Raw genomic sequence first — 26,427 nt, forward strand, 5'->3', positions numbered from 1 at the left:
CACAAGATCTGATTGTTTTAAAAATGGGAGTTTCTCTGCCCAAGCTCTCTTTGCCTGCTGCCTTCCACGTAAGATGTGACTTGCTCCTCCTGGCCTTCCACCATGCTTGTGAGGTTTCCCCAGCCACATGGAACTGTAAGTTCAATTAAACCTCTTTCTTTTGTAAATTGCTCAGTCTTCGGTGTGTCTTTTTAGCCGTATGAAAATGGGCTAATACAGTAAATTGTTACCAGTAGAGTGGGGTGCTGCTGAAAAGATACCTGAAAATGTGGAAGCAACTTTGGAACTGGGTAACAGACAGAGGTTGAAACAGTTTGGAGGGCTCAGAAGAAGAAAGGAAAATGTGGAAAAGTCTGGAACTTCCTAAAGACTTTTTGAATAGCTTTGACCAAAATGCTGATAGTGATATAGACAATAAAGTCCAGGTTGAGGTGGTCTCAGACAGAAACCAGAAACTTGCTGGGAACTGGAGCAAAGGTGACTCTTGTTATGTTTTAGCAAAGACACTGGTGGCATTTTTCACTCACCCTACAGATTTGTAGAACTTTGAACTTGAGAGAGATGATTTAGGGTATCTGTCAGAAGAAATTTCTAAGCAGCAAAACTTTCAGGACGTGACTTGGGTGCTGGTAAAAGCATTCAGTTTTTAGAGTGAAACAGAGCATAAAAGTTTGGAAAATTTGCAGCCTGACAATGCAATAGAAAGGAAAATCCCATTTTCTGAGAAGAAATTCAAGTCAGCTATAGAAATTTGTATAAGTAATGAGGAGCCAAATGTTAATCACCAAGACAATGGGTGATTAAAAATGCAGCAGCCCCTCCCATCACGGGCCAGGAGGTTTTGGAGAAAAAAATGGAAATGTGAGGGCATGAGATTTGGGAGGGGCCAGGGTGGAATGATATGGTTTGGCTCTGTGTCCCTACCCAAATCTCATCTTGTAGCTCCCATAATTCCCACATGTTGTGGGAGGGGCCAAGTGGGAGATAATTCAATCATGGACATGAGTTTTTCCTGTTCTGTTCTCATGATAGTGAGTGAGTCTCATGAGATCTGATGGTTTTAAAAATGGGAGTTTCCCTGCACAAGCTCTCTCTTTGCCTGCTGCCATCCACGTAAATGTGACTTTCTCCTCCTTGCCTTCCACCATGATTGTGAGGCCTCCCCAGCCATGTGAAACTGTAAGTCCAGTAAACCTCTTTCTTTTGTAAATTGCCCAGTCTTAGGTATGTCTTTATCAGCAGCAGTAAAATGAACTAATATATCATGTATCATACTGAGAACCAAGTGTGCATGGAGACAGGCTTTCCCAGCAGCTCCTCAGAGAGGCCGCATAACATGACCTGGAACTAGGGAGGAGTTAACACCAATGGGACTGTAACCAGTTGAAGACAGGAGACAGGAGCACAAGAGATTCCTCTTTTTGACAAGTTCTGAGTAGAGACTACTTCGTCTTGGCAATCAGCTGTGGGTTTTCATTTGTTTGTTTGTTTTTGTTAGACATTGTAACCAGCTCACCCCATCTTTGCTTTGTTTCATCTCCTACATCACTTTTATTTTCCTTCAGTCCTACTTTCCTAGGACTATCCTGCCTCACCCCCGTAAAACAAAATAAAACACCAACATGTATGTTTTGCCTCAGTCTCTGGGATAGGTTAAGACAACTGTACAAGGAGTGATTCTAGCATTCAGACTCTCAAATAGTATTTTGAAATTGAATTGACCACTGGTCTAAAGGCATTAGGATCCCTAGCATGCAATAATATCACTGTTATTAAAGTTGTTTTGTGTGTTAATGGATATGTCTATGGCCTTGATGGTAGTGATGGTTTCATGGGTGTATGCTTGTCTCCAAACTCAATGAATTAGCACACAATAAATATACATGTCAAATACCTCAGTAAAATGGCTTTAAGAAGCTTTCTCTTATAGTTAATTGGGAAAAGGCTTAGGTCCCCTACTTGCCAAGTTAAAGCATATTGTTAAAGCCACAGGCAGGTTTAAGGATTTTTATCTCCTATGGCTGACTATGCTAGAAATCAGGCCTAGGATCTCATTACAAAGTAGAGCTCAAAGAAGACTAAATGCACAGCCATTCTGGTGTCAACACTGAATGCCTGATAGGGAAAAAGTAGGACTCTTGACATTTGAATAGACAAGTCTAAGAACAAAAAGCTCTGAAGTTCCTCCAAATGCTCCTGGGTGGTAGAAGAAGCCCCTTCTCCCTTTGTTAGAGGAGAGCAGCCTCCATTTACCTGATGTCTCAGTTTGTTCAGGCTGTGAGAACAAAATGCTATAGACTAGATGGCTTATAAAAACTAGAAATTCATTTTTCATAGGTCTGGGGAGGCTGGAAAATCCAAGGTCAGGGTGACAGCATGGTTGGGAGTCTGTTGAGGGCCCTCTTTCTGGTTCAAAAGGGTGGCATCTAGTTGTGTCCTCACATGGTGGAAGAGGGAAGACAGTCTTTGGGACCTCTATTATAAGGGCATTAATCCCACTTATCAAGGCTCTAACCTCATGACCTAGTAACTTCCCAAGGGCCCCACTTCCTAATACCATCACATTGGTGATTAGATTTCAACATAGGAATATGGAGGGGAGACAAATATTCAGACCATAGCACCTGAACAGCACTCAATAGCCTCAGCTCAGAAGATGCCACATGAGATGATGCTTGCTCTTCTCAAAATGTGCCACCAACACCATTCAATGCTTGTAGCCCAATATCAGGAAAGAGTCTCAACACAGACTTAGTGGGGAATCACAATCTCTATTTGAGACAGGAAAATCCTATAGAAATTCTATAATACAAAGAAATTATAGGATTTGTTATTATATCCCAACAGGAATTGGGAGAATATATATGAGAGTGGATTTTTGTGTGTTATCCTGGGGATGTGCAATGAAAGCTGAATATGGAAAAAACCCATCGACATGTGGGCCTTCAACAGTGACTCAGCATTCAATGTTGTGGCAGGTTCACTTGAGGATTGGTTCTGGTGTTTTGCTGGAATGATTTATTGAAGCTTGGTCATGATGATGACCTACGATGAATAAAGTAGAGAGGCAAGAACTTCCCAGAGAAGTCTCAGGGAAGTGGGAATGTTAGGCTGGTTTTTTAGGTAAGACTCACCACTTGATTATGGTCCCTGGGAGGATTTCAGAAAAGTAACAGGGAGGATTCTCCCTTCAGGAAGGCAATAAGGAATGCCGGGAGAGGAAAACACCAAAACCTTTGAGATGCTTATTGGTTGTTGTGTGCTCTTTGCAGGCTGTGACTGACAGTCAGATCAACCATGGACCTAAGATCCTTGTTATCTGTAGGGATGTTGGGATTTCATTATGCCAGGGGTCAGGTTATTGTACTTAAACATCAGAGACAAAGTGAACTTTATTACAGAATTGGAAGTAAGACAGCACATTGTGACAATCCGGGTTCCTTTGCTTGCAGGATTCTGTGGCAATCGTCAATAGGTCATGGTTCGCCTGAATGGATAGAGGAACAGATAATGTATTGCTCAATTTGTATATAAGAAGTAAAAATAAAGACAGTGGCAATGAGAACTTAGTTGCTACAATGGAAAATTGATGCTACTCATTCAGTTTACAAATCCAAGTCAAGTCCTAGATCTAGATCTCATTGTTTGAAGGGGAGGTCAAATCTTTTTGAGAAACATACCATAGCACCATCACAGGGATATCTAGTAAATTCTCCTCTGAACTAGACAGTGAAAGGGGAGGATTAAAATTTTTCAAAAATATTAGATTTGTGATCTTATATGATTTGCCGTCATAGACACTCAGGTGGAATGGGTCTTATGGAAGGCAGGTGATAACTGGATTTCCAGTCCAAGACTGTCTCATAACTGGTCCTATGGGTCCACTGATCCGATCTGTGGTTATTTCCCATTCCTGTAAGGTATAATTGGGATAGATGGGCTTAACTGCTGACAGAATTCTATCAAGCGTTCTCTGCTCTGTGGAGTAAGGACCATCATGATAGGAAAGGACAAATGGGAGTTCCTGTACCTGCCGCCACCCCTTGGACAACACAATGTTTCCAGAAGCAATACTGCATCCCAGAGGGGATTGCAGATATTAGCATTTTTGTTAAATACTTGAAGCATTGAGGAATAGGAGTCTCTGTTCTATCCCTGCTCAATTTACCTGTCTGGACTTTGTAATAACCTGATAAACCATGACAAATAATGTTAAAATATAATCATCATTAACTTGGAAACCCCAATCATAGTGTCTGGGTTATGACTTTTTACTGCAGTAGATCAATATAGCCTCTGGTACTTGGTATGCAACTATTGATTTGGTGAATGTTTCCTGTTAGATCCCCTTCGGTCTGTACCCCTCACTCTCTTGCACAGGGTTATACAACTCAACTGCTTTCTGTGCTGATACAGGGACCTGCATAATTTTGACATTCTTTAGATTATCACCCTGCTCATCTATGTTGATGACATCATGCTAATTGGAACTAGCTAGTAAGAGGTGGCAAACAACCTAGATACTTTCATAGAACACATGTGTGACAAAGGAGAGAAAAGAAAAAACTCAGAAAAACTCATTTCACTGAGGGCCTGATACCTCAGTGAAATGCTCATGAGCCCAGGGGTCTGCAGCATGTTGGGAAATCTCTTGATAAAGGACTTGTACCTCTTATCACTAAGAAGGCTGTACCTTGCATCTCTTATCATTAAAAGATCCAGTACTAGTAGACCCATTCAGATTTAGAAGGCAGCATATGTTACTTATTTAGCAGGATTATTTGGAAAACTGCCAGTTTATAATTTGGCACAGCACAAAATTGCCCTCTGTCATATGTGCAGGCTGCAGCACAAGCCACCCTATCATTTAGACCAAATGACCCAGCAGTTCCAATAGTGCTAGAAGTAACAATCGTTGTGAAGAAGGATGCTCCAGGAGGAGAGTCTTGGTGCAGACCTCGAGGGCTCTGGAGCTTCCAGTGTGTTGCAGAACCTTGATATAGACTGAGTGGCTGATCATGGAATAAAAAATGAGGATGGGACCATAGTTACCCATCATGAATTGAGTGTCTGTGTACCTCAGACATCATAATGTCAAATGGGCACAGCAGCAAACCATTGTAGTATGAAAGCTGTACATTAAAAACTGGACCTCAGCACATGAAATACATGGGGCTCAGAATTCCAAATCACTTACACCTGATGTACCAATAATTCTCCTTCAATCTATACCTCTGACTTTATAGGGCTTCCTTATGATCAGTTAATAAGGAGGAAAGAATAACTTTGTCCTGTTTCACAGATGGGTTGGCAAGTTATATAGGTGCTATCTAGAAATAAATTGCTTTGTCATTACAGCACCACTTAGAAGTGGCCCTCAAAGAATGTGTTGGCAAGAACTTCTCATAGTGGGCAGAAAAATCAGCAGCTCGCCTGGTTGTCCTCTTTGTCTAGAGAAAAGGTGAATTGAGTTACAGGCATTCAGAGACTCCTGGCCAGTGGTTGGTTCATGGACTTGTCCAGCAGATGATCAGAGGTCTGGGAGGAATAATTCTAAAATAATAAGGACATTGGGAGGAGGGTCTTTGAGGATGGGCATAAGGTGAGTAAACCTTTGTTTCTCATGCTCACTAGAAAGCATCACCTCAGCAGGGACTGTAAGTACCAAGGTGAACAAGTGGCTTTGTTCTGAAGCTATCATACAGCACTGCTCTTAGTACCTAGTACGTCTCTAGTGGGCCTGTAACCTGAGTGGTCATGAGGCAGAAATGGAGTGTAAAAATGAGCTCAACAATACAGCCTTCCTCTTAATGAAGGCTAATCTAGCTGGCACTGTGGAATGCACAATTTGCCAGCAGGAATGACTAATACTTAGTCCTGGATTGGTACCATTTTTTGGAGAGAACAGCCAGTCCACGTAGAATCTCTTCTCTCTTGGAGGGGCAATTCATCCTTACCAGAAGCAGTAATAGATAGAAGAATGTGAATTTGTAAATACTGGACGATTTTTGTCCTATATTAATGATGATTTAATGTGTCTTGACCAAAAACACTATCCTGGATGTGGGTATGGCAGACAAAAAAATGCTCCTCTCTTCGCCAAACGTGTATACATCCAATCCCCAAAACCTGTGAATATGTTAGGTCATGTGGCAAAGGAGAATTAAGGTTGTAGATGGAATTAAACTTACTAATCAGCCGACCTTAAGATGAGAAGAGTTGGCCAAGCATGGTGGCTTAGCCTGTAATCCCAGCACGCTGGGAGGCTGTAATGGGTGGATCACCTGAGGTCAGGAGTTTGAAACCAGCCTGGTCAACATGGTGAAACTCCATCTCACTAAATATATGAAAATTAGCCAGGCATGGTGTTGTGTGCCTGTAATCCCAGCTACTTGGCTGGGATTCACTGGATTCACTCCTGAGGCAGGAAAATTACTGAAACCTGGGAGGTGAAGGTTGCAGTGAGCCGAGATGGTGCCACTGCTCTCCAGCCTGGGTGACAGAGCAAGAGTTTGTATCAAAGAAAAAAAAAAAAGAGAGAGAGAGAGAAGGGTATCCTGGACTTTTCGGGTGGCTCAATAGATAATTATTAGGATCCTTAAAATTGGAAGACAGAATCAGAAGAGAGATGCCAATGTGAGGACTCAGCTCAGCCCTGATAGCTTTGAAAATGAAGGGGACCATGAGTCAAAGAATGTAGAAAGCCTCTACAAGCCAGAAACAGCAAAGAAACAGATTCTTCCTGTGGAGAAATGCAGAAAGGAATGTACTCATTCTGTTGACTTGATCCTAGACCAGTGACATCCATGTTGGACTTCTGATCTATAGAACTGTGAGATAATTAATTTGTGTTGTTTTAAGCCAGTAGATTATGGTAATTTGTCATAGCTTCAACAGGAAACAAATATAGTGAGTTTGTTTTTCCTGCCTGCAGTGCAAATGCCAGCCTTATATTTTAAGCCTTTGTAGAAAGCCATATCCATTGACATGGTATCCCACACAACATTGCCTTGGGCCAAGGGATCCATTTTTTGGCAAATGAGGTGCCCCACTGGGCTCATTCATATAAAATTGATGTGTGTTCCTCATAACTTGTATATAGACAGCTTGATAAGATGTGGAATAGGCTCAGTTAAGCATCAGCTCAGAGGCAGTCTTTAAGAGGTTAGTGCCATATATGTGCTACACCTGCAACCTGAACGTGGAATTGTGTCCCTGATAGCAAGAATATTTGAGGTGAAGAAAAAAGAGAGGTAAGTAGGATTTGTTCATTCTCACTGCACTTCCATTCTCCCACATGCCTCTTATCCTAGAAAAGTTAGGAGCTGAAATCTCTACATACTGCTTGGCTACTTTAGGATTTCCCTGCCAGTAGATCATCAGGCAAAAAGGAGTTGCTCTATAGACCGGGCTAATTGATCCCAAGTACTATCAGGAACTAGGGTTTCTACTACACAATGGGGGTAGATGTGGGGATTCACTGGCTCTTCCCTTGGTGCTTCTGTGCCCTCTGATATTTGTTAACAGGCAATTGTAGCAATAACAGCCTGACGAAGACAAGGTGACTAAGACCTCAGATCCTTCCAAAATGAAGGTCTGGATCACGTTATGAGACAAGAACTGCAGATCAACTGGAATTCTGGCCAAGGGCAAAGAAAATCTAGAATGGTTAAGGGAAGGGAGAGGTGATGAATGTCAATAGGGCTATTGGATCAGCAAAAGCAGCTAGAGGTATACCTTGGGTTGCTAACCCTCTATACATTGTTTTAGAAGTTGGCAACTGGCACAGTCTTGGAAGATTCCATTTTTTATCTCCCCTCCAGGGAAGAAGTAAGGGCACCTTGCTCACTTATAAGATTCATATGTTATTAGAGAGTGTAAGCGGAATGGAGTGGCACTCGATGAATTTTAGCAGACTCAGTTTATGCGTCATTTCACGTCAGCCTGCCTCCCTTTCCTACCCACTCCAACCTCCGCTGTTTGCTTTGCTTTCTATCTGGATTGGTCCAAAGAGCAACTGCTCACACCACCACGCTGGGCTGCAGCCTCAGTCATCCCATCTCCTAATACCTCCAGTCGTTTGTATCTTCCCCGGGAATTTAGGGCTGAGCTTTCGGGCAACCTTCATCTCATGCACTACAATTCTGTAGAGAAGCTACAGTAGCTCGGTGCTTAGGTTCTCCTTGCAAGCATGCCTGGAGACTCTAATTTCTCTGTTGGTTGTCCAGGGTGGGGAAATGAACTATAGCAGAAGTGTGGGAAAAATAAATCCCCAAGAGTTGAACTTTGACCAATGAGAGATAGAAGACAGGATCAGGTCATCTGCTTACTCTTCCTCTTTCATAGATTTTTTTTTTTTTTTTTTTTTTTTTTAGCAGTGCTTTCCTTCCACCTTGTGAAACTGAGGCATTGTCCAGACTTCCTCAAGAAGCTGTGGCCAGTTCAGTAACAGATCATCTTATTTATGCTTTTCCTCCTTTCTTGCCTCACTTTTCTTTTTCCTTCATTCTTCATCTCAATACAATTTTAATGCTGATGCTTTGCCTTAAACTCTGATTTTTTAGAAAACCAGGGCTAAGATATTTTGCTTGAGTCATGCTGAAAACTTGAACTGCAGGAGCCAATGAAGGCGGTAAAGAGAGGTAGGTACATTTGTGAGAAAATTAAGGGAGATGAATTTTTCATATTTGCTATTGTGTGGGATTGGAATTGGAGAACTGAATGAGGGTGAGAGAGGCTATTATGAAAACTTTGAAGTTTATAGCATTGAAAACTGCTGAAATGATGCGTTAACTGGGATTTCAAATATTAGGTGTTTGGAGAGAAGGTAATGAGCTGAATTTTGAATATATTCTTCTTGAAGTAGCTTTGGGACATCCAGGTGTTGAAATCTAGGTGCAAGTTGAAAATGTGTGCTTGCAGCTAAGGTGGCAGCTTTAGTAAATGAAGGGTTGAGGTCAGCTTGCTACAGTGTAAATTTTTTATACACATAGATTTTTTACAACCACATTTCTGGCAGACATGTAGGTGTGTTTCAGCAGTGAATGTAACACCTTTTGGAAAATAAATCATCCAATAGCATTTATTTGAATGTCCTTTGCCCTAAAACATTTTAACGCTCCTGTCATTTATTTCTTCCAAATCATCTATCATTTATCCTTTCCTGGCTAAGGCCACATTTATCCACAGGGCTGGCTATGATGTGCTATCAGAGGCACAAATACACTGCTCTGTCTCCAGAAGTATCTCTTCTACTGCCTTGCTTAAGCTTGATTTTCACAATTAGTGATTCTACGGTTGAAAGATATAATTTATCAAAACTGGGTAGATGATTAGTGGGTTTAGAGAGACTGAGAGTAAGCTTCTTTCTGAGTGAAGATTTTGATGGCAAGGAAACATGGATGTATATGTGCTTGTGTCTCTGTGTGTGTGTATTTGGGGGATGCAGGGTGCTATCTGTGATATATAAGGGAATAATAGTGTTCTATTTAGAGGTAACAGTTCAGGCTGTTGGGTCAGTGACCTGGGTTCAAATCCAGCTGTGTGTTACCTGGCTCTAATGCCTTGGAAAAATAACTTCACTGAGATTCAATTTCATTGCATCCATAAAATTGGGCATAATTATAGTGACCGTCTATAGGGCTGTTTTTGAACTAAATGAGAAAATGGATGAAGGGCACTTAGTTTACAGCAAGCTCTCACAAATTATTAATAATTTTAATGGTGTGGATTATAATGCTAAAGATAAACATGACCATCTATATAGTATTGTCCAAAAAAGACGTTTTTGATGAGGTATAATAATTTATAAATAAGTTCAGATTCAGGATCCAATTTTTTCTCTTAATTCATTTACTTTATAATATAAATATACAAATCGATTTCAAGCAGCTCCTTCTGCACCCCCTTGGAAGACTCAACTACCTACCTCACTTACCGGTTCACTGGGAAAATAGCTTGTCAGCATCACGGTGCTTACCCATTTACTGGAAAGGTGCACTGTCTGCTTTATCTCAAGAGTACATCTTAAATTGCCCACCTTTCTCCTCTCCATGGCTTTCACAACGGCAGTGGCCTCCTATTGGGACTCCTACTTCCATTTTTCTTCTCTACAATCTTTCACCTCTTGGCCCAGAGAACATATTTAGAACCCTCAATGGATTCTTGGGGTTTTTCTGAGGAATTCTGTCTTGCTTTTATTATTATTTTTAGTTGACACAGAACAATTGTACATACTTATGGGGTACAGGGTAGTATTTTGATACATGTATACAATGTGTAATGATCAAATTAGGATAATTAGCATATCCATCCAAACATTTATTATTTCTTTTTGTTGGGAACATTCAAAATCCAATTTTCTAGTTATTTGTAAATATATAGTAAATTGTTAATTATAGTCACCCTACAGTGCTGTAAAACTCTGTAGGGTGACAATAATAGAACTTAATCCTGCTTAGCTGCAATTTTGCATCTGTTAATCAATTTTTCTTATCCCCTCTCCCCACTACCCTTCCCAGCCTGTAGTAGCCACTATTCTACTCTTTACTTTTATGAGATCAACTGTTATAATCTACATGAATGAGAATGTGTGGTATGTGTCTTTCTGTCCCTGGTTTATTTAACTTAATGTCCTCCAAGCTAATTCCTGTTGCTTCAAATGACAGGATTTTGTCCTTTATGGCTGAATAGTGTTCCACTGTGTCTATATATTCCACATACTCTTTATCTGTTTGTTCATTGATGAACACTGATTGATTCCATATCTTGGCTATTGTGAACAGTACTGCAATCAACATGGTAGTAGAGATATGTCATTGACATGCTAATGTACTGTTTTTTGTGGGGGGGATTCATCCCCAATAGTGAGATTGCTGGATCATATATTAGTTCTATTTTCAGTTTTTTGGAAAACCTTTATACTATTTTCCATAATAGATGAGCTAATTTACATTCCCATCAACAGAGTGTAAGAGTTCCCTTTTCTCCACATTCTTACAAGCATTTGTTATTTTTTTTTCTTTTTAATTATAGCCATTCTAAAGGGGATGGGATAACATCTCATTGTAGTTTTGATTTGCATTTCCCTGATAGTTCATAATGTAGAACATTTTTTCATAGGCTTCTCGGCCATTTGTATGACTTTTTATGAGAGGTGTCTGTTCAGCTTATTTGCCCATGGTCAAAATGGTGAAACCCCGTCTCTACTAAAAATACAAAAAATTAGCTGGGCATGGTGACACGTGCCTGTAATCCCGGCTACTCAGGAGGCTGGGGCAGGAGAATTGCCTGAACCCAGGAGGCGGAGGTTGCGGTGAGCCGAGATTGAGCCATTGCACTCCAGCCTGGGTAACAAGAGTGAAACTCCGACTCAAAAAAAATAAAAAAAATTAAAAAATTTTAAAAAATAAAATGATGATGACTATTTATTTTTTTGCTGTTGAGTTGTTTGTTTCTTGTATATTCTGGATGTTAACCCCTGTTGGATGAATAGTTTGCAGATGTTTTCTCCCATTTGGTGAGTTGTCTCTTCACGTTCTTGATTATTTCCTTTTTAGTTTGATATAATCTCATTTGTCTATTTTTGTTTTTGTTTTCTGTGTTTTTCAGTTCTTCATAAAAGCTTTGCTCTGACCAGTGACCTGAAGTATTTCCCTTATGTTTTCTTCTAGTAGTTTCATAGTTTTGGGTTTTAGATTTGTCTTCAATCTCTTTTTATTTGATTTCTTATATATGATGAGAGATAGGAGTCAGAGTCCTGTTTCCTTCTTCTGTATATGATATCCAACTTTAATGAATTCCTGTTTTGGTTAGAGTAAAATCCAAACCCCAAACCATGGACTCCATTTACTCACATAAGTAGATTTCTTGCCTGGTCTCCCATCTCATTTTATATCATTCACGGGCCTTTCTTCCATTCCTTAAAACATCAAACCCTTTTTGTTTCTTTCTTGATTATCTTCTTTCTTGGGCTTTTTCACTAATCTCATCAGGATGAAATGCTGTCTCCCAGCTCATGATATGTCCGGATCATTCACGAATGATTTTCCTACTGCAATTTATTAACACAGTACCCCTTTCATTTTCTTCAAAGATCTGGTATCACATTTGTAACTACCTTTTTATTATTGCATTTGTATATGCTTTTCTTTTCTAGTAGAATGTCACAAGATCAGACCCTTTATGTCTATCTTGTTTATCTTTATATCTTCAGTGTTAAAAGAGCCTAGCACAGAGCAGACAATAAATGATTGTTGAGTGAATGAAAGAATGAACACAGGAAGAATTATTGCCCATCCACAGCTCCATAGTTAGCAGAGTCAGAGAATGTGGCAAGAAGACCCCTCACATGATGATAATTTACAAGGTGTCCATGGACCTATGGTAATGGAAAATAAGTATATACAAAGGTTTTAAAAGTTGAGAAAGCAGTGTGTAATAATAGCAAATACATTGAGTTCTGTTTGTTTGTTTACCAGGAATTATTCTAAGAAATTTAGCTACATTAACTCATCTAATTATCACTACAACCCTAAAAAGTAGAAACTGTTATTAACATTCTTGTTTTATAGATGAGGAAATAGTCACAAAGGAGTTCAGTAAGTTTTGCTCAAGATTACATGGTTAGGAAATGTCAAGGCAGGTAAGTCCAAGCAGGTTGGTTTCAGAGCCCATGAATGCATGACCACCCTACTCTAGGGTACCCTAGTAGGTTCACCAATGGGGTCTTTGATACCAGATGATGAAAGAGAAGGCCATATCTTATAAATGTTAGTATCCACTTAGCCCTTAATCCATTGCCTAGCCTGGGATTGTTGTGTATCAAATTGAATGAGATGTTGAGGGGTCTGAGAATGTCAGCAGGATAGGTGAGGAAAGAAAGGTTCTAAGCTAAACATTAAAATTAATAATTTATTTGGGAGAATATTCTACAGATTGGTTGGAAAAAATGATAAAGATTAAATTAAAATGTGGAACACGGCAATAAATACAAATAGTTTTGTGGAATCTAAAAAAGCGAAAAGCAGGGTAAGAATGAATGTGTTTCAGGAGAGTGGCATTCAAAGAAAGAATGTAACCTGACAAGGGTACAAAAATATGTGATTACATTGGCAAACATGATCCTTTGGTGGAGAGGAATGACTCACCAGGCTTCATAGCTTGACAAAAATATCATCTTTTGAGGCCATGCAATTTCTAGTTCTCTGATTTCATATTTACCAAACAACCTTCAAATTTAAATTCAATTTTCCAATGTTTCCTGACCTGGATAAGAAAGCACTCAGAAACAAAAAATAAAACACAAGCTGTCTGTTTTAAGGTATAGATTTTCATAGGAAATTATTAAATTTGCTCTCTATGACCAATTTGAGCAACGTTGCTTGAGTACGTAATCTATGCAAGCAATTCTTCTAGGCTGTGGGGGTGGTAGAGAAATGAGGGAGACATCATCCCTATTCTCAGTTTGCTTACAAAGTTGTAAGGTGAGGCTGAATTTGTTTTAGTATAAATGTGGGCCTTATGATCATCTGGAGGAGTTGACCATTACATTTCTTGACCTGTAGCAGTAGAAGGTCAAATCCTGGGCCCATATAGCTTTGGAGTAATGTGTCTCTACCAGAAATGCCTGCATTTCCAGAAGTGGCAAACGCCTTTTCTTTCAGAATACTTCTTTGGCACCTGTTCAAACTTTATTCATGTCCCTGCTCTAGCTTGTGAACTGGTACTGACCTGTTCAACGAGCAATGAACATGTTTGCAACTACAGACCGAAAGAGTGCCTGCCCTTCCATGATACTGACACTAAACACTGGTGCCATAATGCCCTTTTTAGGTGTGGCCTTGGGAAAACTTAAGAGACAAAGACTGTGTGATCCTGGCAATAACTTGGAAGATTTTTATTATTTGCTTACACCAAAAACCAGAATAAACCATTTAAAACTATCTTAGAGTGTTCATTTTTCCATCAAGAATTATGTAGTTTGATAACTCTTTTCCTTTCTCTCTCTCTCTCTCACACACAGACACACACATGCATGCACATATGCACACATGTACATTGTAAGTGCATGAGGATGGTAGAAAGGGACATGGAGGCAACATATCTGGAAAGACTTGAATGAATTTGGTTGCCACTGCAACCACCACGCTTTTTCCTACTGTATGTTCCTAACACCTTATGGTCTTTAGCATGACGCCATAAGCTTGGGTGCGTGGGGCCCTCAGCAGGCTAGTGTTAATAGTTTGACATAAAAACACTCAAAAATTATATAAATCTTAAATGTCAACTAGAGTAAAGATAATAGGCATTCTAAGACAAAGGAAATAAAGTTTATCACAGAAAGACTGTTTAATTCATAACAAATACAGCCTTGATGGCTAAAACACTGCCATGTACTCCTGCAACCCTGGCCTCAGCCACAGCACTTACTAGACAAGCCTTCAAACACTCATCCAAATCAGTCCAAACCACATATGAGATTTTTTATTTCCACCCCCTTTCTCCTCTATGCCATTACTTTTTCATAGTTAATGTCTATGTGGAACTAACTCACTGCACTGTTTTTCCATTCGTACTCCCCAAAGCCTCCTCCAGAGTCATAAAACCATGAATAAGAGGAATTAGCAAACAGAAAGCCTATGATTTTAGAGTATCTGGGGTAAATGGGAATATAATTAGGCTTGTGCTGGTTTACAATTAGGAAAAGGATTATATCTGCTTTTACTCACTATCTGTGAAGGTAACCTGGAGAAATATGACTAATTTGGAGGAGAATTATCACGTTAGCCCATAGCTCTAGGTCAGCCTCTCTCTCTCCCAGCTGTGGTAACCCTACAGGCCCCTTCTTAAAAAGAAAGCACTGGCTACCACCCCTGCTGCTTTATAAATGCTCTCTCCAACCTGGAGGGATTGTGCTCACAGCACAGTGCAATTTTCACTTAGAAATGGGCTTCCAATTGTGTAGACACACCTCATTAGCTAAGCCCTACCTCTAGAGTCAGGGACTTTGGTACAGGTGTTAAGTACTAGATAGGGAAAAAAGCCCGCCCCCAAAACCAAACAAACAAAAAACAACTAACAAGTAAAGAAAGAAAAGCTTTGATTTGTACTCAAATAAATAAGGGAAGGCAGTATTCTTTATTCCTGGGCCCTGCGCCGTGCAGTTCTAAGGTTTGTTATTGTTATTGCTGTTGTTTTACTTCATTTTTCTTCACCCCGGGGTAGGAAGTCACATTTTTTTCAGATGATGAGGGTGAGGTTTGATAAGGGTTTTGCTTTGTAGAATTATAGGAAAAAAAAAAAAAAAAAAAAAAAACCTTATCTATTGTTTTGCTTCCTACGGCTCCTGCTCTTGTGCTTTCCTGTCATTGTCAGGTGTGCCATTTGGAAGTATTTGGTTACACTTATTTAAATGTTTCATTTTATCAACCTCTGCTGAGGATATATTTGGCGCTTTATTTTACTTATTGGTTTATCCGATAAGTTGTTTCTCAGTTGTCTAAGGAAATACGTGTGCTGTTAACTGCAGCAGGTGTTAAAGCGTTTGGCAGAGGTTGTCACTTGGAAGAGAACCAACCCAGCTTGGGCCACGTCCTGTGGTAGTAAATTTCCGCTCCGTTGTAGGTTTCTCCTGCTCATTGCTGATTTACATGGCAGGAAGAACATCTTAGGATGTTCTATTGGGTTAGATGACTCTGTTGCCCTCAGAAATATTTAACGAATCAGTGCCCATTAGAAGACCAGACTAGAGACAATTGCTCATCTATTTTGTTCTTTTTCTCCCTGTTTTTTTTTTTTTCCTCTCAGCCTTTTCATCATGTGAAAGAGAATTGCACCATAAACTGGCTGTGTGCAATTAATATGTGATACTGTACTTGCCTTTTTCTGGATACCATTTTATGTTTCATGATTAGCTTTGGCTAACAGCAGAAATGGGAGAGAAGTGTCCAGAGAGGGATGCTACTAAAAAGGCTTTACGTGACAAACCATATTGTCAAACATTAACAGATCTACACCACTGCAGAAGGATGGCAACACGCAGAGAAAGCACCAGTGGCCATCACAGATAACATTATACTTTTAACCTCCTTTATTTTTTCACAGTTTATTATTCTGCAAAGTATGTTCTGGATTATTATTTGGGTAAATTGATAGTTTTTAGCATCCAAAATTTTACCTCAGTAAACTCAGTGCCCCTTTCTACATTTCATGAAATTATTTTTATTTGAGCTTTAGCTTCATTCTGTGTCCTTTCATTTGACCTATTGGTAAACCAAAACCTTGCTTCATTCTCATCACTAGTTGTCACTAATGATGTTTCCAGACCTGTCAAAGATTGGCTGTACTTTTGAATTACACCACCCCATCTAAAAGAACCACCAGGTAGCCTTCCGCCTGAAACACACATTCCATTCTATTTAAAAAACATTTCCTCCAAGTTGGGAATTGTAATACAGTCTTTACTTGCTCACCTAAAACATGAAGATATTACAATATTTTCCAGTCATTCTCAAAGTATACTCTGAAATAAAATGCCCCTGTACAGTGTTTCAAAGGTTGTATAACCATAAAACTCACCTTCTTGAAAACACCAATTCTAGCCTTGAAATAGACTGGTTTGGATCAGAATCTCTAGGGGGAGTGGCCTGGGAAGCTGTGATTTTGACAAAACACTTAAGTTTGGGGGACTCACCTCTTTGCATTTATGAACTGTCTGGTATAGGGGAAAGAGAAATGTCTACAAAGATAGGAAGACAAAGGTTTGAGGCTGTGCTTTATCGTTTACTAACTTATGACCCTGAGTAAGTATACTTCTCTGAGCTTCAGTTTGCTGATCTGTAGATTAGGCATAATTCAGATTGTGAGGAGCTGATATTGAAGATAATTGACAGCCAGCCTGGCATGGCAGCAACCAATGAGAATCAACACTGGCCAGAGAACTGTGCCAGGAATCAACCTTTTGATTGCTGGATTATGGGGCTTGAGAGCAGGTGATGGTAAGAAAGCCTGGAAAACTTGGAAGTCAGGTGGGAAGTCTTTGGGAGACTGGAACAGTGGCTATTTACTAACTCGTGAGAAAACAATGTAGTATTTTCACAGCTGGAAATGCTATATTCATATGCCCATTAGCTGGCTCTCAGCCCTGCATAAATGAAAAGATGGTTGTACATGTTAACATAAAACTTAAAAACATAGTTCCTAATACCTAGTGGGTATTTAACAAATAAGTTACTATTATCTTTTATGGTTTTATTACTTGTAATAGACTTGTTATACCTGGAGTATAGGGCTAGGAGACAAAGACCAGGACCAAGAATTCATAGACACCCCCAGGGCTTCTAAAATCGAATTGTTAGCCAGAGTATTAATCTGGCCATAGGAGAACAAGGATGTGAACACAGAAAGGGAATCTGAAATTGGGAGATGAGTCAAAGAGGAAAGGACAGACATGTTATAAACTAAGGTTAGAGTGAAACTCACATGTTACCTTAAGCAGAGGTGGGACAGGTAGTTATTATGGAGCATACACAGTGGACAGCTGGCAGAGATCAAAAGACAGATATTCAGATATTCAGCAGTAGATGTCAAGAACCCACATGTAGGGATGGGGATCAAATTAGATGTCTTAGTTCGAACTGCTATAACAAATACCATAGACTAGGTGCTTAAACAACAAACATGTATTCCTCGCAGTTCTGGAGGCCGGGAAGTCCAGGTTCATGCCAGCTGATTCGGTTTGTGGCTAAGGCCCTCTTCCTAGTTTTCAGGTGGATGCTTTCTTACAATATCCTCCCTTGGTGGAATGAGAAATCATCTTTCTGGTGTTTTTCTTAAAAGGGCACTAATCCCATCATGGGAGGTCCACTCTCATGACCTAATTACCTCCATTCCACATACAATTACACTGAAGATTAGTCTTCAACAAACGAATTTTGGTGGCATGCAAACTTTCAGTCTCTGCCATTAGGTGAGGGCCTAGATAATAAAGGTGGTCAGAGACAGGAAAAACTTGGTTGCACTAGTCTCAGTGTTATGATAGAAAATAAATTGATTGAGTATGGAGATTAAACTTCTTAAATACAAGCCCTGAAATTATCGGTGCCTAAGGACTGGGCTGATTATACTGTATAGATGAAGGCTAAGCAGACATTTTTCCAGTTGCTTCTCTGATCTATAGTGGAAGAGCAAGCAATGCTAGGGCATACTGGGAAAGGGTTGGGTGAGAAAGGAAGGCAATGACTTGCAGAGGGGCTGGCCTGGGAAACAGAAGTCAGCAGGCATGGAAATTGCCCGTTGGGGATGTCATTCTTTGTCAACTCACATCCACCAGCAATTCCTGCCTCTAGCTCATTTCTCTCATTCATTGACATCAGCTCCCCAAGTCATGTAACTGTATGGAAGCATATCTGCCTTACCCCAGGAAAGGATTATATACATTTATTAAATGGAAAAGAGCTAATTGTAGAAAACTGAACTTTTTTCTTAAAATAGAAAATACTACTCAAGGTAATGAGTGACAGAAGCATAGACTGCAAATCTGTCATTGAACCACTGCTGGAAGGAAGAGAAATCCAGCTGCTGGCACCTCTGTGGTATCAAATTTGAGAAAACTTCATGTTTTGTAACCCACAGCAGTATTGATTATTTTCTGCTGCCTTCTGTGGGAACCAGAAATAATTGTAGCAAGAAGGCTGGCCATGGGCAAGAAGAAAAAGGGGTTTCCAAGTAGCTCAGGAAACACAAGGGAGGGGAGCAACTATTGACTGGAACCTTTGGGTCCCAGGTTACCTTTTGAAACCTGCCTCTTCCTCCACAGAGCTCTGGCCAGTGTTGATGTGGAGTACTGGGGAACATTTCTTCATTCTATTATCAGTAATCCCCAAGGGAAGTCTTACCAAACTGTTTCCTGGTTGCTCTCATTTCTAAATTTTGAGCCGGTGACTAGAGTTACTCATAAGGTGGGTACTTTGTACTCAATGACTTAAATAAGTGCATATTTATTTATATCTTTAAATTAGTTTCCTTCTGCACCTCCTGTTCTATGAATTGTCACAGTTAAGCTGAAGAGGGTGAGTTCGAGCTGGAAAGACAGTTACTGTTTCTTGAGTTTAAATTAAATCCTTGACATTACAAAACATTGCAGATACATTACCATTGTCGATTGTGTCCTGTTCATATGTTTTTGCTATTGCATTATTCAGAATTAAGTTAAAAATTCTTTTTTATTGTGTTTGAATGTTTCTAGGACATGGACGATCAATATTTCTAGCCTGTGCACACATTCTACCTAAGGGCTGTGAGTCATATTTGCTTTGAAAGAAATAGCACTTAAGGACTGTCAATCAAGTCAGTTGTAAGAAACATAGAACTCTTTAAGAATTACTCTGCCTCCTCCTCACATCTAAATATAGATAACTGGTTGGAGTGTTTAAGACAGATAGTGAAGCTGTATTTTTAAAATGGTGCAATTGCAATTAATCAATGAAAATAAAAAGCTCAAGGTCTTTTTACCTATACATATCAAATATATAACTTTTATTAAATAAAAAATTTTATAACATGATAAGTTATGAATATGCATAAAGAAATTACCTGGGTTCTTCAAGTCATTTGTCAGTATGATAGTATTTTACTTTCATGGCTCCCTATAAACTGGTTGGGAAAGCACTGGGGGGCAAGGTGTGTGAAGATGGCATTTCTAGTATCCACTTGGCCATTGTTTAAGTACATAAATCTGGAAAAACTACTGCCTTCATCTCTTCCTTCCAAGGGCTGAGTTTCCTTTCAGACTTCGGGTTAAGGGTTACATATTAAGAATTAACAATGTCTCTTCAGGTTCATTTCCTGTATCTCTCTCTGTGAGAAGTTGGAGCTAATATCAATATAGCTTGATATAGAAGAAATCCTCCTCTAACTCTACAGCTCATTTACCCAATTAATGCTCTTGAAAGTAAATAAAAGCAAAATTCTTCCTGTAGTGTTTAATATATTAATGGCGTAACAACAATTCACTTACCTTAGGCTCATACCTGTGCTAGGTGTGTGTATATTTGATCCACTCCATGTATGTACTGCTATTTATCTGTCACATAATTTATATTTACAAAGTGATATTTGGATTCTTCTGGCATATTGCTGCCAGGAATGCCAATAAAGGAGCCATACTGTTCCCTAATATCCTTGATTATATTTGTGTCAGTGTCTACAGAGGTTATATCAGCATACGGAACAATGGACTGTACCATTACATTAGCACAATTTTGCAGCATCGCCTGGCAGAAGCTCACACTTAATCCAAGAGATTATTCAACCCTATCGAATATGATTACTCTATAAATATTTGCCCAAGCTCAGCACCAGCCGTTATATCACTAATCACACAGAGGTTTGTTATGGCGAAGACCCCCAGTGTCAGCAATTTGAAAAACAAAGCTAATTAGTTTTGATTTAGTGATGAGAAGACTTATTAAATCGAAAGAGAACAGTTTACATAGTATAGTGGCTATTTAGAGCACATAGGAATGTGAAGGAAATTTATTGTTGTTTGCACAGGATTTTGAGAAGGAACAGAAAGACTAAGCTAGTAATTCAGAGATATGTGATGGCCAGTGGCAGCAACCAGTGATGGCTGGGGGACTTTGTGGCTGGGGGTTTAAGGGGAGATGATACAAACACCCCCTTAAAAGTACTACTCCAAACAAACATACGTCTAAGTAAACAGTATATTTGCAACCAGCTTTAGGATAAGTTCCTGATTTCTTTTTTTTTTTTTTGAGACGGAGTTTCGCTCTTGTTACCCAAGCTGGAGTGCAATGGCGCTATCTCGGCTCACCTCAACCTCCGCCTCCTGGGCTCAGGCAATTCTCCTGCCTCAGCCTCCTGAGTAGCTGGGATTACAGGCACGCGCCACCATGCCCAGCTAATTTTTTGTATTTTTAGTAGAGACGGGGTTTCACCATGTTGACCAGGATGGTCTCGACCATGTTGACCAGGATGGTCTCGATCTCTTGACCTCGTGATCCACCTGCCTCGGCCTCCCAAAGTGCTGGGATTACAGGCTTGAGCCACCGCGCCCGGCCAAGTTCCTCATTTCTTTTCCCATACAGAGCACTGCCCCTAAACTTCTCCGAGAATTCTGAGGCCAACACGATTATGGGTCCACTGATATTAATTTGGGGGAAAGGTGGCAAAAAAGCCACCCCTATGTTTCTCAGCCACCAGCCTACTATAAATCACAGAAAGAATGCACTGATAAAAATCTCATTGGCATAGGTACATTTGGATAAAGAAGCCAGAGAAGACTGGAAAAACTTGACAAAGAAATAGTTCCATTGGGAACTCTGAGTCAGGCAATTTGAAGGAACTGGAAACTCAACAAATAGGAAAGAAGTCAGGATCAAAGGAGGTGATATAATCAAATAATAGTAATAAATACAAGAGAATACTTTCTATGTGCCAGGCCCTGTTTTAAGCATTATTTATTTATTTAATAATCACAAAAATCCCATGAGGTAGGTACAATTATTATCTCTAGTTTACAGAAGGGAAATATATGGTATAGAGAGGTCAAATAACTTATTGAAGGTAATATGTGTGTGTGTGTGTGTGTGTGTGTGTGTGTGTGTGTGTGTGCGCGTGTGGGTGTGGGTAGGGGGCGTGTATGGCACATATATATATTGCAGAAATGAAATTCAACCCCAGTCAACCACCTGGCTCCAGAAATAAACCATAAAAGGAAGCAGAGGGAACAAAGAGTCATAGAAAATTGCTATGTCTTAGTGGACATTTGTTTATTGCCTGGAATACAAGCATCCCTACCCCATTCTTAAAACTCTTCCCAAGTTTCCCAGTTGATACATGACTAAAACTTACTTCCATCCCTGCCTCTGCAGGTAGGCTTATCCAGGGTCAGAAATTTAGTGCATTTCATCTACTTTTAGAGATAGATATCAGATCCAATTAAAACAAATTAGGGTCAAGAAGGTTTAATTCTGTGACTTAATATGCTCGTAGGGTCTGACATATCTCCCACACATGAGCAGAGAGTTTTCCTGGAATGCAGTCAACACCAAGGAAGCAGGGCAGAGAAATGGGGAGAAATCCTAATTTCATTTTATGACATTTGACTCAAGACCTTACAGAAATTAGATATACTTGTGGACTACCTAATTATATGAGTTAGTAAATCCCTTTTAGTTGAATTTGTATAGGGTATTCTCATACTTGCAATATAAAAAAATTTAACAAATATACAGAGAGAAGTCAGGCAGGGAAAGATCCCAAAGTCTTTGCGATCAGCTTCAGGACGCAGGTAGTTACCATGCTCTTTCATATTCAGACCATGGCAGCTGTTTATTAGATGGATTTAGGATAGCATTGCAGACATTTTCTTGTTTTTCTGTGTGCAGAGAAAAGTCTAGTTGACCGTTTCTGGCAGATGAATTATTGCCTACTTCATGATTTTGTCTAAGACCCACCTAATGACTAACAAGTAAAGAGAAGGATGTGGTCATAATCAACTAAATCAAAACCAGAAATCTTGAAGGATTTGTGACCAAAGTTATAGTAATAGACTACAAAATCATTAATCTCAAAGTCCAATGAAAAATAATCTTGAAAGAATCCCCTCTATAAACATTTCACTTTTTTTCTCAGTCCAAGTCAATCTCCTTGTATTTCTGGTGACTCTTTTTTTGCTCATATTGTCCTTGATATGGCCCCCTTTCCCTGACTTTCTATCCAATGGTACTGGGATGAGATGTTCTTTAAAAGCGTTTTTTGGTTTGTCTTCACCAACGTTGGTCTTTCCTTTTTCTAAGCCACTGAAGTTGATATTGTGACAGAATTGTGGATGATGGGCTCAGGTTGCTCCTCAATAGTATGTGTTCGTCCAGGCCCTTGGTCCCTCACTCACCCAAGAAGGGGGGAGAGGACCCCACTGGGCACAATGAGCTCATTCAAGTAAATATCAGACCCCAAAGAGTTTTGCAGAAGTGATTTATTTATGCAGAGAGAGAGAGAAAGAAATAGAGCGAGCGAGCTCCCACGCTGTCATAGGAGAGGATCCAAAGATGGAGTCTGCACAGATGAGAGAGAAGGGGACTTTTAACCTGGGAGTTATTCCCGCCCCATTTAAGTTTTTTGTTCTATGAAAGTAGTTCATTTAAATTTCTGGTGGAGCGATTGATCTTTGATTTCTGACATCTGATTTGTTGTTTGGCCCACTGTCCTCCCATAGCTTTTTGAAGACTTTTCTAAACAAAGGAAGCTCACCTGGGCAGTCTATCTTCCCGTGTGCAAAAGTTAAACAAAGATCTCTAAGCTCCCAGATGGAGATGTGAAAAAAGGCAGGCCGGGAATGTTGCTAGGAAGTTCTTGCCTTTGAAATCCGAGAAGTGAAGTTAATTACATTCCCTCAGTATTACCTGTTCTATTCATAAGCGTGTAGTTATTTATTCTCTTAGTACCTTGTACACTTGTGTATGTGTGAAGGAGAAAGCAAGAGAGAGGTATTACCCAACCTGATTCTTAGAGGACCAAGATGGAATGAACTCAAGCTCTATTCCCTGCACAGAGCAAGACAGAAAACAGAAGAATAGGGGGAGGGTGTAGATTTGTTACTCAGCCTGAGGATGGTAAATTCAGAGACAGGCATGTGGAGGCTGGAGTGCTTTCAACTGCAAAATCAGGCCAGATGTGGAATAGTCAGAAAATGTGTATCTTCAGGTTCAAATAAATCCTCACTATCTGTCAAAGGAGAAGCAATATAGGTGATGAGAAGATGGCTGAACAACAGGCCAGGCATTGAGGACAAGCCCTGGGGAGGTCCAGAGCATAGCCATTGAGTGACGGGGTTCTTGGTAGGAAAAGCCTTTCCTAGCGTCCGGAATGAAGCAGGACCCTAGACTTTAAAGACTGGGTGTAAGCAGAGTGTAGGAGCTCTAGGATTCAAACTGGATGTATGTTGCAGTCTGAAATTAGGTCCCAGAAATGTCATGCTCTAAAATAATCACAAAGAAGGATTAGGACAATGATACAATAGATAGATCCTTAGACCAAGAACATGTACATTCTAGTTACTAGCTGAGTAATGTAGAACAGGTTACAACAGCCTCTCTGTGCTTCAATTCCTCTCCAGTTAAAAGGAGAAGTTGGTCTAGATAAACCCCCAGATGGCATGGAGATGCTTCAGGGATTTCCTAACCAAAGAGTTACTTATTTTCTCCAGCCATTAACTATTTTAAAACATCTGAAAGACTTGCATATTGCTATCAATTATTTTAAATATTAAGGTTATCTTTAACATTTCGTTTGAATGCAGAACCCTATGGGAAAACATAGTTTGAAAACTACTTGATCTAATACTAGCAGGGTGTGTTTCAGTGATAGGAATATAAGGACTGAGATGATCTATTCTAGCAAATAATCCTAGGTGGTAAGTGTTCTGTAATTTTTGTTGCTATCACTTAAGAGGATCTTGGGAGTAAAGGGCCTTAAGTACTGTTGGTAAAGGACATAATACAATATTTATATTTCTGATCACATGTATTTATTATTGCATTTCATATGTACATACTATATATCATAATGAACATTTTGAAAAAAGAGATAAGGAAGAATATGGATACACAAATATACATTTATACATGTATGTATGTATAAGTGTGTGTGTGTATCTAGCTTTTCAACAAACTTAGGGCCATGGTTTGTAGTCAAGAGTGAGTTAGCATGGTCTAGTAGGAGTGTTAAAATTACAAAAGTAATCAAATTACAAGATAACATAAACATGTCATAAAACAGTTTAGTATAATCTATTACAGAAGTTCAGCAGAGAATGAAATCACTTTTAACCGGGTGAGAGTTTCAGAATTAAGAAGCAGTAGGAGGTAGGTTAGGCTATCTAGATTTAGAGAGACTGATATAAGAAAAAAGACACTTACAGCCAGGACAGAGGACAGGTATGGCAATGGAAGTAAGTGGAACATGCGAAAGTTAACCACCTCCACACATTTATCCTTACAATCTATTCTTCTACTTTCTCTGCCTCATCATGAATTTCATATACAGTTAAGATAGCGGTAATTTTTCTACTGGCTCCATAATACCTATTTTGTCCTTCCTAAGACCTTGTTCACAGGGATTGTGAAGGAGTGAGGCTTCATGGTGTTCACAGGAAAGCTGTCATCGCTGTTAACATGGTGCACCCTGTTTGCAGATCTCATTTGAAGCAAGGAGCATTTAAAAAAAATCAGGATAGGAGCTTTAAACGCTGTCTCTATATTTCCAATCCTGTTTGAATAAGAGAACAGAAGAAAACGATTTTTCTCTTCCAAAAAGATGGCAGACATGGAGGGCATCATTTTTCATAGCCAGTCAGCATTTATAGATGATATTGAAAAGAAAAGCCTCCTGTGTAAGTCATATATAAACTTCCATAAACAGAATGGCCTCTGAGCAAATCTCCAATTAAAGATTGAGACTTCCCAATACAGTTTCTGTAGTAAGATGCAGCATAGATTTTGCTGGCATAAAAAGAAAACACACAGAAGAAAAAAAACCACTTGGACTCAAGTTATTGCCAATTATTGAGTAATTGAATCAAATGATTGCCAGTTTCTTCCCAAGGAGGAACTGGAACTGTGATAAAAACCTGCTCTACGCTCATTGTACATTAGTTGTTTAGCCAAGATGTGGCTATGCTGGAGGGACCCCTCTGTTCTCAACCCATCCATTGAAGCCCAGGTCCATACTGTCATGATTCGCCTAGGCAAATAGACTAGACTTGCCTAGGTCAAAAAAAGGAAAATCAATTTCCTAAGACTTTACAGAGAGCGGAATACTCCACTGAAGACAGTATGGGGAAAGGAGAGGAGGGTTACATTAGACATTATGTCTAAAAACTTAATAAAAATCTCTGTTAGAAAAGAGAGACTGGGAGGGGTGAGTGGGGAGGACAAAGAGAAGTGAGTTAAAGGGTACAAACATACAATTGAATGTTTGATAACAGAACAGGGTGACTATAGTTAAAAAAGTATATTGTGCTTGGGATATGGACACCGTAAATACCCTGCTTTGATCACTGTGCATTATATACTTTAACACAATTTTACATATACCCCATAAATTTGTGCAAAAAAACCCCTTCCTTCCTTTAGTTATGCCTATTCTTCTTCTGCAGTCACATCTGTTCTGCCCCAGCTACCTCATCTCTGTCTCAACCCTTTCCCCAATTGCTCCTGAGGCCTCACTGACTCTGCCTCGGTAGGTTTCTATTCCAGCAACCATCTCTTCTTTTTATCTACCTTCTTTCTTATCTAGATCTGGCTAAACTCTCTTATTTTCAGTAGCCAACCTCTTTTGAAGGTGCCAGACATTGCAAATTACTAATTTTCGTAGGTAGAAATTTTAAATTTTCCATATGTATAC

The 26,427-nt window shown here is 39.6% G+C and overlaps 1 long non-coding RNA gene across 1 annotated transcript; it reads left to right on the forward strand.

Moving 5' to 3' along the window:
• Nucleotides 1-6,474: 6,474 nt before the first annotated feature.
• LOC116533860 lies at nt 6,475-26,139 on the forward strand. The gene is made up of 3 exons (XR_004261475.1): nt 6,475-8,642; nt 18,818-20,386; nt 21,274-26,139. It is a non-coding gene; the product is annotated as an uncharacterized LOC116533860 (long non-coding RNA).
• Nucleotides 26,140-26,427: the final 288 nt, after the last annotated feature.

This window comes from Sapajus apella, unplaced genomic scaffold, assembly GCF_009761245.1.
Source record: "Sapajus apella isolate SASKATOON/1434 unplaced genomic scaffold, GSC_monkey_1.0 scaffold84, whole genome shotgun sequence".
Lineage (NCBI taxonomy): Eukaryota > Metazoa > Chordata > Mammalia > Primates > Cebidae > Sapajus > Sapajus apella.